The sequence below is a fragment of the Bos taurus genome, chromosome 6 (assembly GCF_002263795.3).
Source record: "Bos taurus isolate L1 Dominette 01449 registration number 42190680 breed Hereford chromosome 6, ARS-UCD2.0, whole genome shotgun sequence".
Lineage (NCBI taxonomy): Eukaryota > Metazoa > Chordata > Mammalia > Artiodactyla > Bovidae > Bos > Bos taurus.
Genome location: NC_037333.1, coordinates 8,700,037 through 8,718,908, shown reverse-complemented (window position 1 = coordinate 8,718,908; position 18,872 = coordinate 8,700,037). Strand labels below are relative to the sequence as shown.

At 38.6% G+C, this 18,872-nt stretch overlaps 1 long non-coding RNA gene across 3 annotated transcripts in view; it reads left to right on the top strand.

Moving 5' to 3' along the window:
- Positions 1–3,192, top strand: part of LOC104972658 (uncharacterized) — a 150,898-nt gene extending 147,706 nt beyond the window's left edge. For all 3 annotated transcript variants that reach the window (XR_003035061.2, XR_009494815.1, XR_009494814.1), the window contains 2 exons: positions 2,851–2,917; positions 3,038–3,192. This is a non-coding gene — a long non-coding RNA (uncharacterized lncRNA). The remainder of the gene's footprint in view (positions 1–2,850; positions 2,918–3,037) is intronic.
- Positions 3,193–18,872: the final 15,680 nt, after the last annotated feature.

Below are 18,872 nucleotides of genomic sequence, written 5' to 3'. Positions count from 1 at the left end.
TTTATTTAAGTGAATTTTGGGGCTAATTCAGTGTTCATGTCCACTGTGCTAACACGTTTTATATTATCAGCTGTTCTTTTTAAATCATTAGTCTATAAGATATTTTTTTCAGGATATTACTAAATTTATGATCATGTATGCACCTTATTTGGAGAAGGCAATGGCAACCCACTCTAGTACTCTTGCCTGGAAAATCCCATGGACGGAGGAGCCTGGTGGGCTGAAGTCCATGGGGTCGCCAAGAGTCGGACACGACTGAGCGACTTCACTCTCACTTTTCACTTCCCTGCATTGGAGAAGGAAATGGCAACCCACTCCAGTGTTCTTGCCTGGAGAATCCCAGAGATGGGGGAGCCTCGTGGGCTGACGTCTATGGGGTCACACAGAGTCGGACATGACTGAAGTGACTTAGCAGCAGCAGCAGCATTCAGCTTATTACAGGTGCTATTCTTACTGCATTTTAGAAGATACAAAACATTGCTTACTATTATTGGGAATATAGTTCTGTGTTAGAATGTGCATTTGAGAGCTAAATCCAATGCTACTCCTGTTACACTTTAGGGATATGGAGGGAAATATATAGTACAGGAAAAAAGTGTGTTTCACTGGAAACTTTAGACTATCCTATTAGCAATGTGTTTCTGGAAAGAAATGAGCAAAATTGTCACATGGGTAAAAATCTAACAGTCTTTATGGATCTTTAAGTTTTATTTATTCTGAGTAGTACAGGAGATTAAAGAAATTGGGAAATCACCTTTACTACCTTTGTGTTCTGCCATTGAAGAAAATAAATTTTCCATAATTTTGTCACTAATGTTTTTAACTTATGCAAGAGTGTGCATAAGTTGTGCTTGAGACCAGATGCCTAAACAGAGAAAAATTAAGAGTAGATTTGAGAATGCATTGCATTTTAAAACAAAAGATTAGAATGGAAATTCTGAATTTGGAATAATAGAATTCATAATAATAGTGATAAAATTGCTATGAAATTTGAAAATTGATAAATCTATGCCCATTTGGATATAGCCACTGGGTATATCCACTACAGTTTTTAAAAATTTACAATTGCTTTTGATACTGAGATAACTGCCCTAAAATGCTTTCTAAGTATTATGCTGTGCAATAAGTGAACCACTAGTCCCTTCCTTAGAACCAATCTATTTCTGTCTCTAAGTATTCCTGAAATTCAAACATTTTCTGGGGACCATATTTTTTGTCGCTATCTACTTAGATGAAAAATGGTCACTGACCTCAGTCATTAATCATGTAGATCATAGAGAAAGGTAAGGAGAACCTTTTAGTTCAGAGTCACTTAAGTTCATTTTTGAGGCTAAAATTACAAAAAATTATATACCATATTCATCAGTAGTTCACAGTATTGTCAACATTTTCTTCAGTATATTCCCCGTGGAATTATTGTAAATAAGTTTATCTGAGACATTTACAAAGCTTCCTTATTGATCATAGTTTTCCTTGTGCTAAGATAAATGGTATTTTAAATACTCAGTGTATCCCTTCTGGGCTTCCCTGGTAGCTCAGCTGGTAAAGAATCCACTTGCAATATGGAGACCCTGGTTCAATACCTGGGTTGGGAAGATCCACTGGAGAAGGGATAGTATCCAATTCAAGCAAAATTTTTCATATTTGTTAAACTCAGTTTCTGTGTTAATTATGCCTTAGTTTCTGTGTTATATAAAGATCTCTATAAAGTATCAGTCTCACACTTCTCAGAAATAAGTCATGTTAAATAGCATCCTTTAATACATTATGAGACAGTAGCTGCTAAAATGGGCTGCACAAAACCCTGAATTATATGTGACACTGAAAATGCATGCCTATTAAGTCTCTGAATCATTTACTATTTTACTCTCCCACCCCCCCACCCCCCGCTCCACACTGGTGATTATACAGGAGACCTATACCTTTTCTGAGATAATGCTTTAATTAATGCTCATGGAGAATTGTTTCCTGGAGAAAATGCAGTGTAGACCCAATTACTCTTTGAAATGCATGATTCTTCTTACTGGATTGTATCTGCACAGTGTGATGCTGTAAGACTACCTAGAGGTTATATTTCTTCAGTTCTGCATAGTAGTAATGAGCATTTAAATCAGTTTAATTCTTTCATATTTGCATATATTCAAATCTGGGAGGGGAAACAAAACTAAAGCATTAGAAATGTGAAATTAATGTTTTTAATTAAAACACTTTGCAGTCCTCATACTAAAGCCTGGTATTATGATTATTATTCCTTCTACAGATGAATTCTCCGTATATTTAAAAAAGCTGGTGTTACTTCAAAAAAACACTCTTGAAGACTAGATTATATACCTTCACTACTAGAAGGAGATGATGAAAATATTTAACACAAAATAAAATAAATATATGGACATTGCATGTTTATAGTGGTAGAAAATTATTGAAGCAGAAATACTAGAATTATATTTCTTATAACAAATTCTATGAAAACACAGCCTGCTATTTGAATATAAAAACTGAAAGCTGGTATAGGTTATATATGAAGAAAAAGTTCTTGAAACCTAGATAAAAGTTTTACAGGTAAAACCTTATGGCTATATGGCAACAGTCTTGATGAATAGCTTTTTAGTTCTGTGAACAAAAGGAGTTATTAGCGGACAGATGGTTGTGTTCCAAACTTCCAGTTACAAGTCACATGTTACCTCTGATTTCCCACAGAAAGCACTCTTTGGCTAACAGCAAACACACACAGAGAAATATTCATTAATAAAATAAAATTTGGATCATCTAATATTATCAATGCACATTATTTTAAGATCACTTGTTACACTGTGTTTGATTCTTATTACTATTCTGTTTCATTCTCTAAAGCTATAGGCTTCGAAAATCTGGCTTGGAACACTCGAAAGACTGCAGACATAAGAATAAGTCTTCATTGGTAACCAACGTCATTCTTCTGCTAGTTCATTCAGTAAAGATTTAACTAAATTTTCAATTCATGTATATCTTAATATCATATGACAGTCATTTAAAAAATTTTTGAAATTGTTTTTGGCAGCCTTGGATGTTTACCAGCATACCTCAGTGGACCGCCTTCCAAAGTCAATTAAATCACAGCATATTGCCTGAGAACTGCATCTCATGAGCTGCTTATACCCATGTGTTGCTTCTTTCTTCATTTCTGGAATAAATATCAAGAGAATGTTACTATCACTTAGTCTACATTTCTAGTTCTTTCTCATTCCCATTACCCATAATGTTCAACCTACATGTTTCTTTCTTGTCAGATGTAACTCATCTGTCATAACTTCCCTTAAGGCTCCCTGCTTTAAAAAACACCTCACCTGTTCTCCTCAGAAAGTGGAATTTTCCTCCTGTGAGCCACCATGTCACATTGTCCACTGTTGGTTCATTTATCATAATCTTGACTCTATCATAATTGGTTTTATATTTAACAATTACTACTCAAATTGTATCTCTTAATAAAACTCATTTACATCACTTTCATCACTGAGTTAGACATGGCTGAGCAACTAAACTGACATCACTTGTATAGCTCAGTTGGTAAGGAATCCACCTGCAATGCAGGAGACCTTGGTTAGATTCCTGGGTCAGGAAGATCCACTGGAAAAGAGATAGGTTATCCACTCCACTCTTCTTGGGCTTCCCTGGTGGCTCAGCTGGTAAAGAATACGCCTGCAGTGGGGTGGACCTAGGTTTGATCCCTGGGTTGGGAATATCCCCTGGATAAGGTAAAAACTATCTACTCCAGTATTCTGGCCTGGAGAATTCCAAGGATCCAGGGTCGAACACTACTGAGCACCTTTCATTTTCACATCACTTTTCACTGGGTGGGCACAAATATGGTCTAAGGTAATAATCTGTAAACACTTGATGTGTATCTATTTAAAATGTTAAGATATTGTAAACAATATAAACCAATTAGTTTTCAAATACAGGCATAGTCATAACTCTGACACTTTAAAAAAACTGTTACAACAGTATTGACTGTAATTAGTGAATTTGTATTCTATTGCTGTTATAACAAATTACTGCAAAGTTAGTGAAATGAAGAAAAAAAAAATAGTTTAAGAAAGTTCAAAAAGACCAAGGTGCCTAAAGCAGAAGGTAAGCAAGGAGAAGAGATCATTTCAAATTGAAGATGCATATTAATATATACAAATAAAGATGTCAGATCAGAATTTGATATGACAAGTCTGGGCTTGGAAGAGAGTCAGAGATGGAAACAGACCCAGCAAAGGGTTGATAGTACAAGCACTGAGACTGTATGGAGAAGCCAGTGAGGTAAAGTAAGAAGCAGGGGAGGGTCATGTCTGGACAGCCAAGTGCAAAAGGGTTTCAATACAGCTGTAATGATGTAGGTGGCTAACCAAAAAACTTAAGGGGATTTTAAAAATAAACTTACTTATTGTTTGATGAGGTAGATAACCTTTATTTCTATTGGGTTCATTAATTGAAGTAAAATGTAAGTGGGGAATGATTAATTTTTTAAAAGAGCATTTCTACCAGTTACAATTATCATGTTCACACCTAATGCAAGAGTGTGTATTTTCAAGTAGCTTTTCCAAACCATTTGTCTCAATGCAAAACCTTTTTTCTCTTTACAGTCATACATGAACACTTTAGTTAGATACTTCAGTCATAAGTATAACTGGCACAAATAAGTTTGGAAGTAAACATAACTTGGTACTTGGTGGAAGCAGATATGTAAGGTTGGTAGATATTAAAGTAAAGCCTACTAAGTGTCCTGTGAGTTGTGACTGTCACTTTGTTTTACAGAAAGAATGGAGAGCATCAGTGAAATGAGTAGGTAGGAAAAGGGTAAGAGGAATTCAATACATACCAAAAAGTTAAATGAATATATTGGGCATTACAGGATACTTTAAAACAATTACAGCTAACTCATCACCTAAACTTGTAAAGTAAATCAAGTGGCAGTTAAAAAATGTGTTCTTTAAAGACAGTCTCTTTATCCATTCATCTGTTGACGAACCTTTAGGTTGCTTCCATGTCTGGCTATTGTAAATAGTGCTGTAGTGAACACTGAGGTGCATGTGTCTTTTTGAATTGTGTTTTTCTCAGGATATATGCCCAGTAGTTGGATCGCTGGGTCATTCGGTAGTTCTATTTCTAGCTTAAGAAATCTCCATAGTGGCTGTATCAATCTACATTCCCACCAACAGTATAGGAGGGCTCTTTTTACTTACACCCTTTCTAGCATTTATTACTTGGTGGATTTTTTTGATGATGGCCATTCTGACCATGTGAGGTAACACACTGTAGTTCTGACCTGCATTTCTTTAATAATTAGTAAAGTTGAGCATCTTTTTCATATGCCTCTTGGCCATCTGTATGTCTTCTTTGGAGAAATGTCGATACAGTTTTTCTGTCCATTTTTTGATGGGGTTGTTTTTTGGACAGTTTCATGAGCTGTTTGCTCAGTCATAAAAAAGAATGAAATTGGGTCATTTGTAGAGATGTGAATGGACATAGTCTGTCATACAGAGGGAAATAAGTCAGAGAAAAATGAATATCATATATTAACACATATGTGAATTCTATAAAAATGGTAAACTCAAAATGGCTTAAAGACTTAAAAATATGACATGACACCATAAAACTCTTAAAAGATAATATAGGCAAAACATTCTCTGAAATATAGTACCAATGTTTTCTTAGGTCAGTCTCTCAAGGCAATGGAAATAAAAGCAAAAATAAACAAATGGGACCTAATTAAACTTAAAAGCGTTTGCACAGCAAAGGAAACCATAAGCAAATAGAAAAAGGCAACACATGGGGGAAAAATGTTTGCAAACCATGCAATTGATAAAGAATTAATCTCCAAAATATACAAGTAGCTCAATCTAAAATGGGGAGGCATTTTTATGAAGAAGGTGGCCAACAGGCACATGGAAAGATGCCCAAGCACTAATTATTAGAAAAATACAAATCAAAACTACGATGAGGTACCACCTCACACCACACTGGACATTATTAGAAAATCTACAACTAATAAATGCTGCAAAGAGTGTGGAGAAAAGGAAACCCTCCTACACTGCTTACGGCAATGTAAATTAGTATAGCTACTATGGAAAATGATATGAAGATCACTTAAAATGGCAAAACTAATACAATTATGTAAAGTTTAAAAATAAAATAAAATTGGAAGGAAAAAAAAAAAAAAAAAAGGCCAGGTGACAAGGCTGCGAAAAAAAAAAAAAAAAAAATAGAGTTGTCATACTATCCAGCAATCCCACTCCTGGGTATATATTTGGAGATAACTTTAATTTGAAAAGACAGATGCACTCCATTGTTCACAGCAGCATTGTTTACAATCACCAAGACATGGAAAAAAATGTCTACCTAAATGCCCATCAACCGATGAATGGACAAATAGGATTTGAAACACATTACTATTTAACCCTTAAAAAGAATGGAATAATGCCATTTGCACCACCGTTGCTAGACCTAGAGATGATAACACTAAGTGAAGTAAGTCAGAAAGACAAATACCATATGATATCACATATATGTGGGATCTCAAATATGACACAAATAAACTTATGAAACAAAAAGATTCACAAAGACAAAAAAAACTTATGGTTATCAAATGGGAAAGGTGGTGGAGAAGACAAAAATTAGGAGTTTGGGATTAGCAGATGCAAACTAATATATGTATAAAATAAACAAGGTCCTACTGTATAGCACATGGAAATATATTTACTATCCTATAGTATAACATAATGAAAAAGAATATATATGAACTGAATCACTTTACTGTATACCAGAAACTAACACCACATTGTAAATTCTCTATACTTCAATAAAATATGTTCAACAGAAGAATTAAGTAAATTGCCCAAGTCTAATTTGTCAGAGTAACATAGGCAGTATTTGAACACAAAGATGTGGAGCCCAAATCCAGTTTTTCTACAAAATTTCTCTATATTAAATATAAATTTCACTTTAACATGACATCTTACAAACTTTTTTTATGATTTGAAGATCTTATTTTGAATCAGATTTAACATATTAAAGAATATATTAAATGACATAGTATTTCTAATGAATCATCTCTGTGGAGTGCAGTGTTTCATAGGCAACAAAGTCAGGTATTTGGCATGTATTAATGACTTCCTTTCTAATCTACTTCTATTAAATTATTTTCAGACATAAGTAATTTCGTGCTTTACACTTGTAAAAAAATGTAACTCAGTTTTTTAAGTTGGTACTATGTTTTTTTTTTTTTTATTAAATTGCTATGCCACTACCATTTGATAAAGTTTTAGCTGCAGACCAAAATGAATTGATAGCAGTTAGCAAGGAGAAAATCAATGAAGTAGGGGAAAAAAAAAAAAACTATAAAGAATTTTAATCATGGGCAAACACATTTTCATTAAGAAAGTCATTATATTATAAAGAACTCTTTTTAATTTTCCTCTGCAAGATTTTCAAAGAACACTGAAGGTCATATGAAAATGTAGACTACGTTCTTACATTTTTAATAAAAATTCATTTCAAACCCACTTCAAAAACCATGTTTCTTTCTCACACAGCTCACATTTGTCCTGTAATTTCCCACTTTTCTTTTTCTCATGTTCTAATGGCTCTTCTGTACTTTTTTCATTTGATTACTGTGAGCTAGTGCTACAGTCGGAGAAGGCAATGGCACCCCACTCCAGTACTCTTGCCTGGAGAATCCCAGGGATGGGGGAGCCTAGTGGGCTGCTGTCTATGGGGTCGCACGACTGAAGCTAATTAGCAGCAGCAGCAGTGCTACAGTACCAATGTAGTTAAGCAAAATTCATCCTATTTCTTTTAAGAATTTGTTTTGAATCTACTATAACTAGAGATTTATTTCTTTATAGTTTCAGTGATATAATCTATGCTTAAAGTATATACTCTTGACTGTGATAATGGCTTCGTGTATATATAATTATATCAAGGCTTATTAGCATATGCCCCATGCTCAAATATGTCCTTGTTCCATTTTTAATCCCTCCCTCCTGCCCTGCTCCTCACACTATTCCCACAGAAAACTGACCTTTTTGTCATACTAGTTTTCGTATTCTAGGATTTATGTAAACAGAAAGAATGTCTTAGCTATTTCCTTCAGCAGGATTTCATTGCTTTTTATTGCTGAATAGTATCTCATGATATGGATATATCACAGTTTGTTTATTCATTCACATACCAATAAACATGTAAGGCATTTCTACTTTCTGATAGAAAACAGGTATTATGAAAATTTATATGAGTTTGTGTATGGACATACACTTTCAGATTTCTTGGTTAAATACCTAAGAACTAGTGGTTTGGTCATATAATGGACATATACTTTATTAAAAAAAATATTTTAATTGGAGGCTAATTACTTTACAATACACAATAGCGTAGTGGTTTTGGCCATACATTGACATGAATCAGCCACCAGTGTACATGTGTTCCCCATCCTGAACCCCCCTCCCACCTCCCTCTGCATCCCATCCCTCAGGGTCATCCCAGTGCACCAGCCCTGAGCGCCCTCTCTCATGCATCGAACCTGGATCGATTTCACATATGATGTGAATCACATGTTTCAATGCTGTTCTCTCAAATCATCCCACCCTCGCCTTCTCCCACAGGGTCCAAAAGTCTGTTCTTTACATCAGTGTCTCTTTTGCTGTCTTTCATATAGGATCATTGTTACCATCTTCCTAAATTCCATATATATGTGTTAAAATATATACTTTTTAAAGAAAATGACACTTCGTTAGAAAGATCATCAAAGATTTCACAAACTAGCTAATTCTACAAGGGCTTACCTAAGAAGAAGTAAGGGGAAAGAGAGAGACAGAACTAAGGCAAGGGGAGAGGTGGGAAAGATAATGTGACTGAAGAGAAGGTCATAGGAAGGGACAATGAGGCAGAGTGTTTAAATCTCAGAGTAGGAAAAATGGGGGGCTATACAAAAATATAAAATTATATAAGCTTAAATGGTGAGGTATAATAAGAATAATACATTTTCAAAATAGCATTAAATCTTAGTAATAATCATACAAAATTAGGCACATTCAAGGCAATCTCAAGGACATTCAAGGTAGTACAGTCATAGACATAATCATAGTAATAATTAAGGTATAATTGAAATCCATCAACACAGATAAGGAAGACCATTCCTAAAATATCACAGTAAATTGGACAAAAGAAAATGAGTTTCTATGCTGACTGAATGGGATAATCATAAAGACTTTCAGTTCAGTTCAGTCACTCAGTCATGTCTGACTCTTTGCGACCCCATTAATCGCAGCATGCCAGGCCTCCCAATCCATCACCGACTCCTGGAGTTCATTCAAACTCATGTCCATCGAGTCGGTGATGCAATCCAGCCATCTCATCCTCTGTCGTCCACTTTTCCTCTTGCCCCCAATCCCTCCCAGCATTAGAGTCATTTTCAATGAGTCAAGTCTTCGCATGAGGTGGCCAAAGTACTGGAGTTTCAGCTTTAGCATCATTCCTTCCAAAGAACACCCAGGGCTGATCTCCTTTAGAATGAACTGGTTGGATCTCCTTGCAGTCCAAGGGATTCTCAAGAGTCTTCTCCAACAGCACAGTTCAAAAGTATCAATTCTTCGGGGCTCAGCTTTCTTCACAGTCCAACTCTCACATCCGTACGTGACCACTGGAAAAACCATAGCCTTGACTAGACGGAACTTTGTTGGCAAAGTAATGTTTCTGCTTTTCAATATGCTATCTAGGTTGGTCATAACTTTCCTTCCAAGGAGTAAGCATCTTTTAATTTCATGGCTGCAGTCACCATCTGCAGTGATTTTGGAGCCCAGAAAAATGAAGTCTGACACTGTTTCCCCATCTATTTCCCATGAAGTGATGGGACCAGATGCCATGATCTTCGTTTTCTGAATGTTGAGCTTTAAGCCAACTTTTTCACTCTCCTCTTTCACTTGCATCAAGAGGCTTTTTAGTTCCTCTTCACTTTCTGCCATAAGGGTGGTGTCATCTGCGTATCTGAGGTTATTGATATTTCTCCCAGAAATCTCGACTCCAGCTTGTGCTTCTTGCAGCCCAGCGTTTTTCATGATGTACTCTGCATAGAAGTTAAATAAGCAGGGTAACAATATACAGCCTTGACGTACTCCTTTTCCTATTTGGAACCAGTCTGTTGTCCATGTACAGTTCTAACTGTTGCCTCCTGGCCTGCATATAGGTTTCTCACGAGGCTGGTCAGGTGGTCTGGTATTCCCATCTCTTTCAGAATTTTCCACAGTTTATTGTGATCCACACAGTCAAAGGCTTTGACATACTCAATAAAGCAGAAATAGATGTTTTTCTGGAACTCTCTTGCTTTTTCCATGATCCAGCAGATGTTGGCAATTTGATCTCTGGTTCCTCTGCCTTTTCTAAAACCAGCTTGAACATCTGGAAGTTCACGGTTCATGTATTGCTCAAGCGTGGCTTGGAGAATTTTGAGCATTACCTTACTAGCATGTGAAATGAGTGCAATTGTGCGGTAGTTTGAGCATTCTTTGGCATTGTCTTTCTTTGGGATTGGAATGAAAACTGACCTTTTCCTGTCCTGTGGCCACTGCTGAGTTTTCCAAATTTGCTGACATATTGAGTGCAGCACTTTCACAGCATCATCTTTCAGGATTTGAAATAGCTCAACTGGAATTCCATCACCTCCACGAGCTTTGTTCATAGTGATGCCTTCTCAGGCCCACTTGACTTCACATTCCAGGATGTCTGGCTCTTGGTGAGTGATCACACCATCATGATTATCTTGGTCGTGAAGATCTTTTTTGTGCAGTTCTTATGTGTATTCTTGCCACCTCTTCTTAATATCTTCTGCGTCTGTTAGGTCCATACCATTTCTATCCTTTATCCAGCCCTCTTTGCATGAAATGTTCCCTTGGTATCTCTAATTTTCTTGAAGCGATCTCTAGGTTTTCCCATTTTGTTGTTTTCCTCTATGTCTTTGCATTGATCGCTGAGGAAGGCTTTCTTATCTATTCTTGCTGTTCTTTGGAACTCTGCATTCAGATGCTATGTCTTTCCTTTTCTCCTTTGTTTTTTGCTTCTCTTCTTTTCACAGCTATTTGTAAGGCCTCCCCAGACAGCCATTTTGCTTTTATGCATTTTTTTTTCCATGGGGATGGTCTTGATCCCTGTCTCCTGTACAATGTCACGAACCTCATTCCATAGTTCATCAGGCACTCTATCTATCAGATCTAGTCCCTTAAATTGATTTCTCACTTCCACTGTATAATCATAAGGGATTTGATTTAGCTCATACATGAATGGTCTAGTGGTTTTCCCTACTTTCTTCAATTTAAGTCTGAATTTTGCAATAAGGAGTTCATGATCTGAGCCACAGTCAGCTCCTGGTCTTGTTTTAACTGACTGTATAGAGCTTCTCCATCTTTGGCTGCAAAGAATATAATCAATCTGATTTTGATGTTGACCATCTGGTGGTGTTCAAGTGTAGAGTCTTCTCTTGTGTTGTTGGAAGAGGGTGTTTGCTATGACCAGTGCGTTCTCTTGGCAAAACTCTATTAGCTTTTGTCCTGTTTCATTCCGTATTCCAAGGCCAAATTTGCCTGTTACTCCAGGTGTTTCTTGACTTCCTACTTTTGCATTCCAGTCCCCTATAATGAAAAGGATATCTTTTTTGGGTGTTAGTTCTAAAAGGTCTTGTAGGTCTTCATAGAACCTTTCAACTTCATCTTCTTCAGCGTTACTGGTTGGGGCATAGACTTGGATTACTGTGATATTGAATGGTTTGCCTTGGAAACAAACAGAAATCATTCTGTCATTTATGAGATTGCACCAAAGTACTGCATTTCAGACTCTTTTGTTGACTCTAATGGCTACTCCATTTCTTCTAAGGGATTCCTGCCTGCAGTAGTAGATATAACGGTCATCTGAGTTAAATTCAGCCATTCCAGTCCATTTTAGTTCTCTGATTCCTAGAATGTTGATGTTCACTCTTGCCGTCTCCTGTTTGACCACTTCCAATTTGCCTTGATTCATGGACCTGGCATTCCAGGTTCCTATGCAATATTGCTCTTTACAGCATCGGACCTTGCTTCTATCACCAGTCCCATCCACAGCTGGGTATTCGTTTGCTTTGGCTCCATCCCTTCATTCTTTCTGGAGTTATTTCTCCATTGATCTCCAGTAGCATATTGGGCACCTAGTCACCTGTGGAGTTCCTCTTTCAGTATCCTATCATTTTGCCTTTTCATACTGTTCATGGGGTTCTCAAGGCAAGAATACTGAAGGCTTTAAGTACCTTTAAATGCCAGACTGGACAATAGTATATCTTACAGTAGGTGGGGCAGGAAGCACAGCATTGTCCTCAGAACACGACTGCCCATGGGGTCCATGCTTGCATCAGAAGTGCTGGGCTGCCTTAACTGTTCTTATACCTGGCCCTTGTGCCCAGTGGGAGTGCTCACTGACTGGATAGATGCTACAGAAAAAAATAAAAGATATAACTTCTCATGGCTTTGATGCAGGCATTTGGGTACAAGCAAGTAGATTTCCCTCCAGCTGCCTTCTTTTGCTTCTCTAATCACTTATATATTAGGTGGCCAAAGATCGTTTATAGCAAATTATTTAAGATTAAATGTGGCCAAGCTAACAAAATGGGAAGACTCTAAGCTCACCTCCTGCTCCCCTGGGCACTCTAAAATTACAATGATCTATAGAGCAACTAACTATGAGAACAACATGAAAACTAATACAAAAGATTTTCCAGAACGAAAAAAGGAACTACAATGAAACAGGGAGGAGGAGAAGAGATCTGGTATATTCAAGATCCACATCTCCAGGTGGGTGACACAGAAATGGGAAGATACTCACAATTGTAGAAGCTCTCATTGCGGAGCAAATGAGCCAATCCCCATTTGGGGCTCCTCAGCCCAAGGGTCATGGACCAAAAGGATGCACCCCTAGAATATTTGGCTTTGAAGGTCACCTGTGGTCATGAGAATTAGAGGGCAGCAGGAAATGGGGACTCAGCTCTTCAAGGACATTTGCAAATTCTCACACATCCAAAACCCACTCTGAGGCAATGTGAAGAGTGCAGTCTGTCTTCTGTGTACGAACCTTCAAGTTGCAAACTTTCAAAGATGTGAATGTGCATTCTATCAATGTTAGGTGTGAATGAAATTGCAGCTTGTCCTCCATCTCCTATAGATGATGATCCTTCAGCTTTACCATCTCCCACCTCCTCTCTCCCCTCCAGTCAGGTAAGAACTTTTCTTACCTGTTCACTTGATGCCACGCCCTGTATGCCAGCTATTGCACTACAAGATAGTGTACTGTAAGAATGTTTTATTTTTCATGTTTTTTTAATGTATTATTCGTGTGAAAAGTGTTATAAACCTACTATAGCATGGTACTATATAGCTGATTGGATTAGTTGGGTACCATCTATGGGGTCACACAGAGTCAGACACTACTGAAGTGACTTACCAGCAGCAGCAGCATGCTGACTTTGTTGGACTTAAATTGGAACAGAACTCATTCATGTATAGGGGAATTACTGTACTATCAGTGCCATTCTATGGGTCTTAGAACTTATTTGAAGCTATAATAACCTAAAATTTTTCCTAAATTGGGAAAGGAAACAAACACCTAGTTCAAGAAAACAAAGAGAGTCCCAAACCAAATCAACCCAAACAGGTTCATACTATAGTTAAAAATGGCAAAAATTAAAGAGAGTATTAAAAGTGGCAAGGGAAAAGCATACAGGGGAACTCCCATAGATTGCCTTTGCAGGAGAAATTCTACAGAAGGGAGTGGTATCATATATTTAAAGTGAAGAAAGGAAGGAAAAACCTACAACCAAGAATATACTACCCAGCAAAGCTTTCATTCAGATTTGAATTAGAAAACAAACTTTTACAGACAAGTGAAAACTAAAAGACTCAAGCATAACAACACCAGCTTTACAGGAAATGATAAAAGGGATTCTCTAAGCAGAAAAGGCCATGACTAGAAATATGAAAATTACAAAAGGGAAAATCGCAATGGCAAAGATGTGCTAAAGGTTGTAAATCAACCATGTATAAAGCTAGCAGGAAGGTTTAAAAGGTAAAAGTAGTAAAATCATCTATTAATAATAAGTAGTTAAAGGATACATAAAACAGATGCAAAATATGTGAAAAACAATGTTGTGTTAAAAATGGATGAATGGATAAAAGATGATGCAGTATACATATATAATAAAATATCACTCACCATATAAAAGAATGAAATCTTGCAATTTGCCATGAAGGATACTGATAATTCTTTATCTGAATTTTCATGAAGCTGTGAGTGACGTGCAGATCTGTAATGTTTATATAATTTTAGATAAAAAAATTATTATGCATTAAAATTTACAATACACTAATATGATAATCCTCTCTCTCTCTCTATATATATATATGTGTGTGTGTGTGTGTGTGTGTGTGTGTGTGTATACACACACACACTTAAGAAAGTCAATGGCATTTTTTAATTAAAAGTGAAGCAAATGTTTAATTCTTTTATTTAAACAGGAGTCATTTTCTGTATATTAAATGCTATACTATTCCTTACCCTGAACTTTAAAGATATAGGAAAATAAGATGAATCTATCTTTTGAGTTGTAATATAATTTTAATGTGAAGTATAATGTGTTAAACTTTCTGCAAAAGACAATGTATTTTGTTTTTTAAACACATTTTTATCAAATTCACGTACTATAAGTTTAAATCAAGAATTTCATGGTCATAAATCATGATTTCTATGCAGCATAACTCATTACTATCAGTAGATATGTTAGGGGAAGCACACTGACTGAAACCGCCCACCGTGGCCATGCTCTCTAGAAACCACTTGCATGAGCTGTTTTATGACAGGAGATCCTGGTAAGTAATACAGAACTAATAAGCCATCACCAACCAGAAGAGTTTGGGAAAGGTCGAAAGGAGACACCGCGTGTCTGTCCACCTCCCAGAATCCCTCTCGCTAGCATCCATCTTGGCTGAGCAATGCGTGAGCCACGAGGAAGAACTCTGAGTCAGAATGATTGGCCAAAGACAACCTGGAAACTAATCCCATCACCATAAAACCTTAGACTGGGAGCCATATGGCAGAGCAGTTGTCCTGGGTTACCTTACCCTGCTGCTCTCCACTGTGGAGAGCAGGGTGGAAGTGCCTACTTTATTGGAAGTGCCTACTTGCTTTGTCAGCACGTGTCTTCTCAGACAATGCTTTTCTGAGTGTTAGACAAGAGCCCACTCTTGGAGCCCTGGAGGGGGCCCTCCTTCCTACAACAACTGGCAAACAAGATGGGATCCCCCCATTCTAACTGGGGCTGACATCCAGACAACTTGGGGTACTCCAAGACCAGCTTGTCTGCTGACAGATCTTATCCAGCTGCCACAATTGGGACCCGTTTTTCCCTAGTCTCTGGCCAGGGTGCCCCAACCAGGTAAAGAACAAGAGATTTGGTTGACCCCTTTTTTCTCACCTCTCTTTTCAACCTATCCAATCCTATTTTTTCCTGTCCCCCGGTTCTCGATGCAGGAATCTGGTCATAGGGCCTCAGCCTGAGCTGAGGATTGGAGACTTCTTGGCAGAGAACTCGAATTTTGGTTCTGGTAGGTCCGAGTTCCAGTCCTCCCTTCTCTGGAGGCCTAGGGGAAATTCCTGTAATGCCTGGGTATCTGTAGGTGGCAGGAAATGTCTGTAAGGCTACCCCTTTTTCTCTTTCTCTCCCTGACTCTTAGACCTCTTGTCTCTTCCCACTCCTTCCTCTCAATCTGGCCTCTTTTTCTCTCTTTGAAGACCCAAGGTATTTCCATTCACTCTATCTGTCTATACTTGGACTGGAAGTTCTGGGTCTTTGTAAGAGATTTTCTGAGAGGCTACACTCTCTGCTCCCCATCAATTGTGCTTTCTGTTCTTGGAGAGATAATCGGGCATTAGAAGCCCTCCATCAGGTGCCCTGTTTCTATAAATTCAGCCATTTAATTGAGCATTTGGCTGAGTGCTTCCACGTGGAAGTGATTGACAGGGTTAGTATACTCACAGGTTTAGTATATTCGCACCTGGTCTTGGGTAAAATAACACCCTAGACATATGCTTAGGGGTTAATTCACCTTTCAGGACCAGTCCTTCAGCCCCATTGATTGTGCTTACTATTGAACAGTTCCTTTGGCCCATATACAGTCAAGCAATTTGGGACCAAGAGAGAGCTTACAATCTCTAGAGTCAGGCATCCACCCAAGTACTGGTCTCCTGGGAACAAGATATAAACTACACCACCGTTAAAATGGAAAATAAACCTAGCTTCCCTTTAGACACCCCGCTGGGTTGTCTTTTGGCCCACTGGGAGAGATACCAACTGGAAGGGCTAAAAAAGAAAAAAAACTTATCAAATACTGTACTCGATACTGGCCTACTTACTCCCTGGGAGGAGGGGGAAAATGACCCCAGTCAGGATCACTTGGGTTCAACACCATTTTACAGCTTAGTCTATACTGTAAATGCGAGGGTAAAGGAGGTTCCCTATGTCCAGGCTTTTATGGCCCTCTACCAGGATTCTGAAGAAAAAAAAGAAAATATAAGCTTGAAGACTTTGATAAATGTTTTTTCAAAGTCGTTTTGGCAAGGTCTGAAACAGAAGATCCCCTTGACCTTCTCTTGACCCCCTCCACTTTGACAGACAGGTCACGGGGAAAGAAAGTTCAGACATACCCGTAAGTTATGAGGCTAGGCCCGGAAGTCATGGGATCTGAAGGGAAGTCACTTACAATCGCCTCCACTCCTCCTCCATATGTCCCTTCCCCCATGGGGTTACGATCAGGAAGTAAGCTTTGTCCTCTACAGAAGGAAAAGTCATCCTCAGACAAAATCTACTCCCTAAGAGAGGTACTGGGAGGGGGTAACTATGCGGGTTCATGTTCTTTTTTCTATGCAAGACTACCAAATGTAGGGAGCATTTGGGTTCATATTCTGAGAACCCCCCAAAATTGAGGGATGAATTTGAGGGTCTTAGCTTTAACTTCTCCCTCACCTAGAGGGATATAATTGTCAACCTCACCTGGTGTTGTAATAATGAAGGAAAAGCTAGACTTCAAAGTGGCTGATGAAAGACAGCAGATGGATGACAGTCTGGCCTCTGCAGAAGAGGCAATCCCCTCTATAGAGCCAGATTGAGATCCAAATACAAGGGCAGAAAAGGAATCCTTAAGACACCTCACTTCTTGCCTACAGGGAATGACCTGGGGTGTCTGAAAGGTCATTAATTATAATAAGATAAAAGAGGTTACACAGGGAGAGAATGAAAATCCAGCTCTTCTTTTGGGAAAACTCACAGAGGCCTTTAAAAACTTTACCCAGGCAGATCTAAAAAGTATGGAAGGAAGAGTCCTGTTGGCGCATTCCTTTATAACCCAGTCACAAGGAGGAAATTACAAAACCTAGGAAAAGGACCAGAGACCCCAATCTCCAACCTGGTGAGGAGGCAAATAGGGTGTTTTTGAATAGAGACCAGGGGAAGCTTCAAAAAGGGAGCAAAAGGAAGCCCGAGAAGATGGGAGAATAAAGAGGCAGACCCAGGCCTTGGCCTAACAACAGGCTAAAATCCTGGCCTTGATTCATCCTGCCACTATGCCAGAATCCCGGGGAGAGCAAGGAAGCAAAAAGTATCTTAAAAGTCCACCGCGGCTGAGACACACCCAGTGTGCCTACTGCAGAGAGGATGCGCACTGGAAAAAGAGTGTCCATATCGCCCTACAGGAAGGCCTATTGAGAGCCCTACACCTGCTCCCTCTGTGTTAGTCCTGGGCAACCGGGACTGATGGTGCCCAGCGGCTCGAGAAATGGTGAGATCCAGATTACTCGTCTCTACTTCTGGGTGACTCTACAAACAGAAGGTAAGGATGTGAACTTTCTTTTAGACACGGGGCTGCCTTCTCTGTTCTTCCTTTCCAGTTAGGGCCTTTAGACTCCTGGACTAAAATGGTGATGGGGGTAGATGGAAAACCCCAAAGCCAAAATTTTACTAAATTTTACTAAGCCCCTCCTTTGTAAGGTGGGCAATTGGCAAGGAGCCCACCCCTTTGTATACATCCCTGGTTGCCCTGCTCCCCTACTGGGGAGAGACGTTCTTTGCCACCTCCAGACTAGAGTGACTTGGGGAAGCTAGACGTCAATAATCTCCTTTACCTAGTGTCTGAATATTTGCAGTCAGATGTAGAAAAGGAGGAATCCGTCCCTTTCTTAGATAAGGTCAATCCCCAGGCATGGGATGTCTCGAGCCCTGGTCTAGCCATAAATGTTCCACCAGTGAAGATTCTTCTGAGGTCAAATGCTCCCTACTCCTGGAAAAGGCAATATCCATTAAAACCAGAAGCTCTTGAGGGTCTTAGGCCATTAGTTAACAAATACCAAGATAGTGGAGTTCTAATTACCTGTGAGTCTCCCTGCAATACTCCAATCTTGCCTTTTAAAAAACCAGATGGATCTTATAAATTCATCCAGGATCTCAGAGCTGTTAATGAAGCTGTGGTTCCCATCTACCCCATAGTCCCAAACCTGTATACCCTCCTATCCCAAGTCCTAGGAAATGCTAAGTACTTCTCAGTCTTGGACATTAATGATGCTTTGTTTTTCATTCCTCTCCATCCTGATACCCCCAAAACTCTTTGCCTTTGAGTGGTGGGACCTGGGAACAAGGGAAAACATACGAGTTTGCTGGACTTTACTTACCACAAGGGTTCAGGGACATCCCTCATGTATTTGGGACTTCCTTGGGGAGAGAACTAAGGGAATTAACTTTAACAAACAGTAATCTAATACAGTATGTTAATAACTTGCTCAAAGCTAGTCCAGAT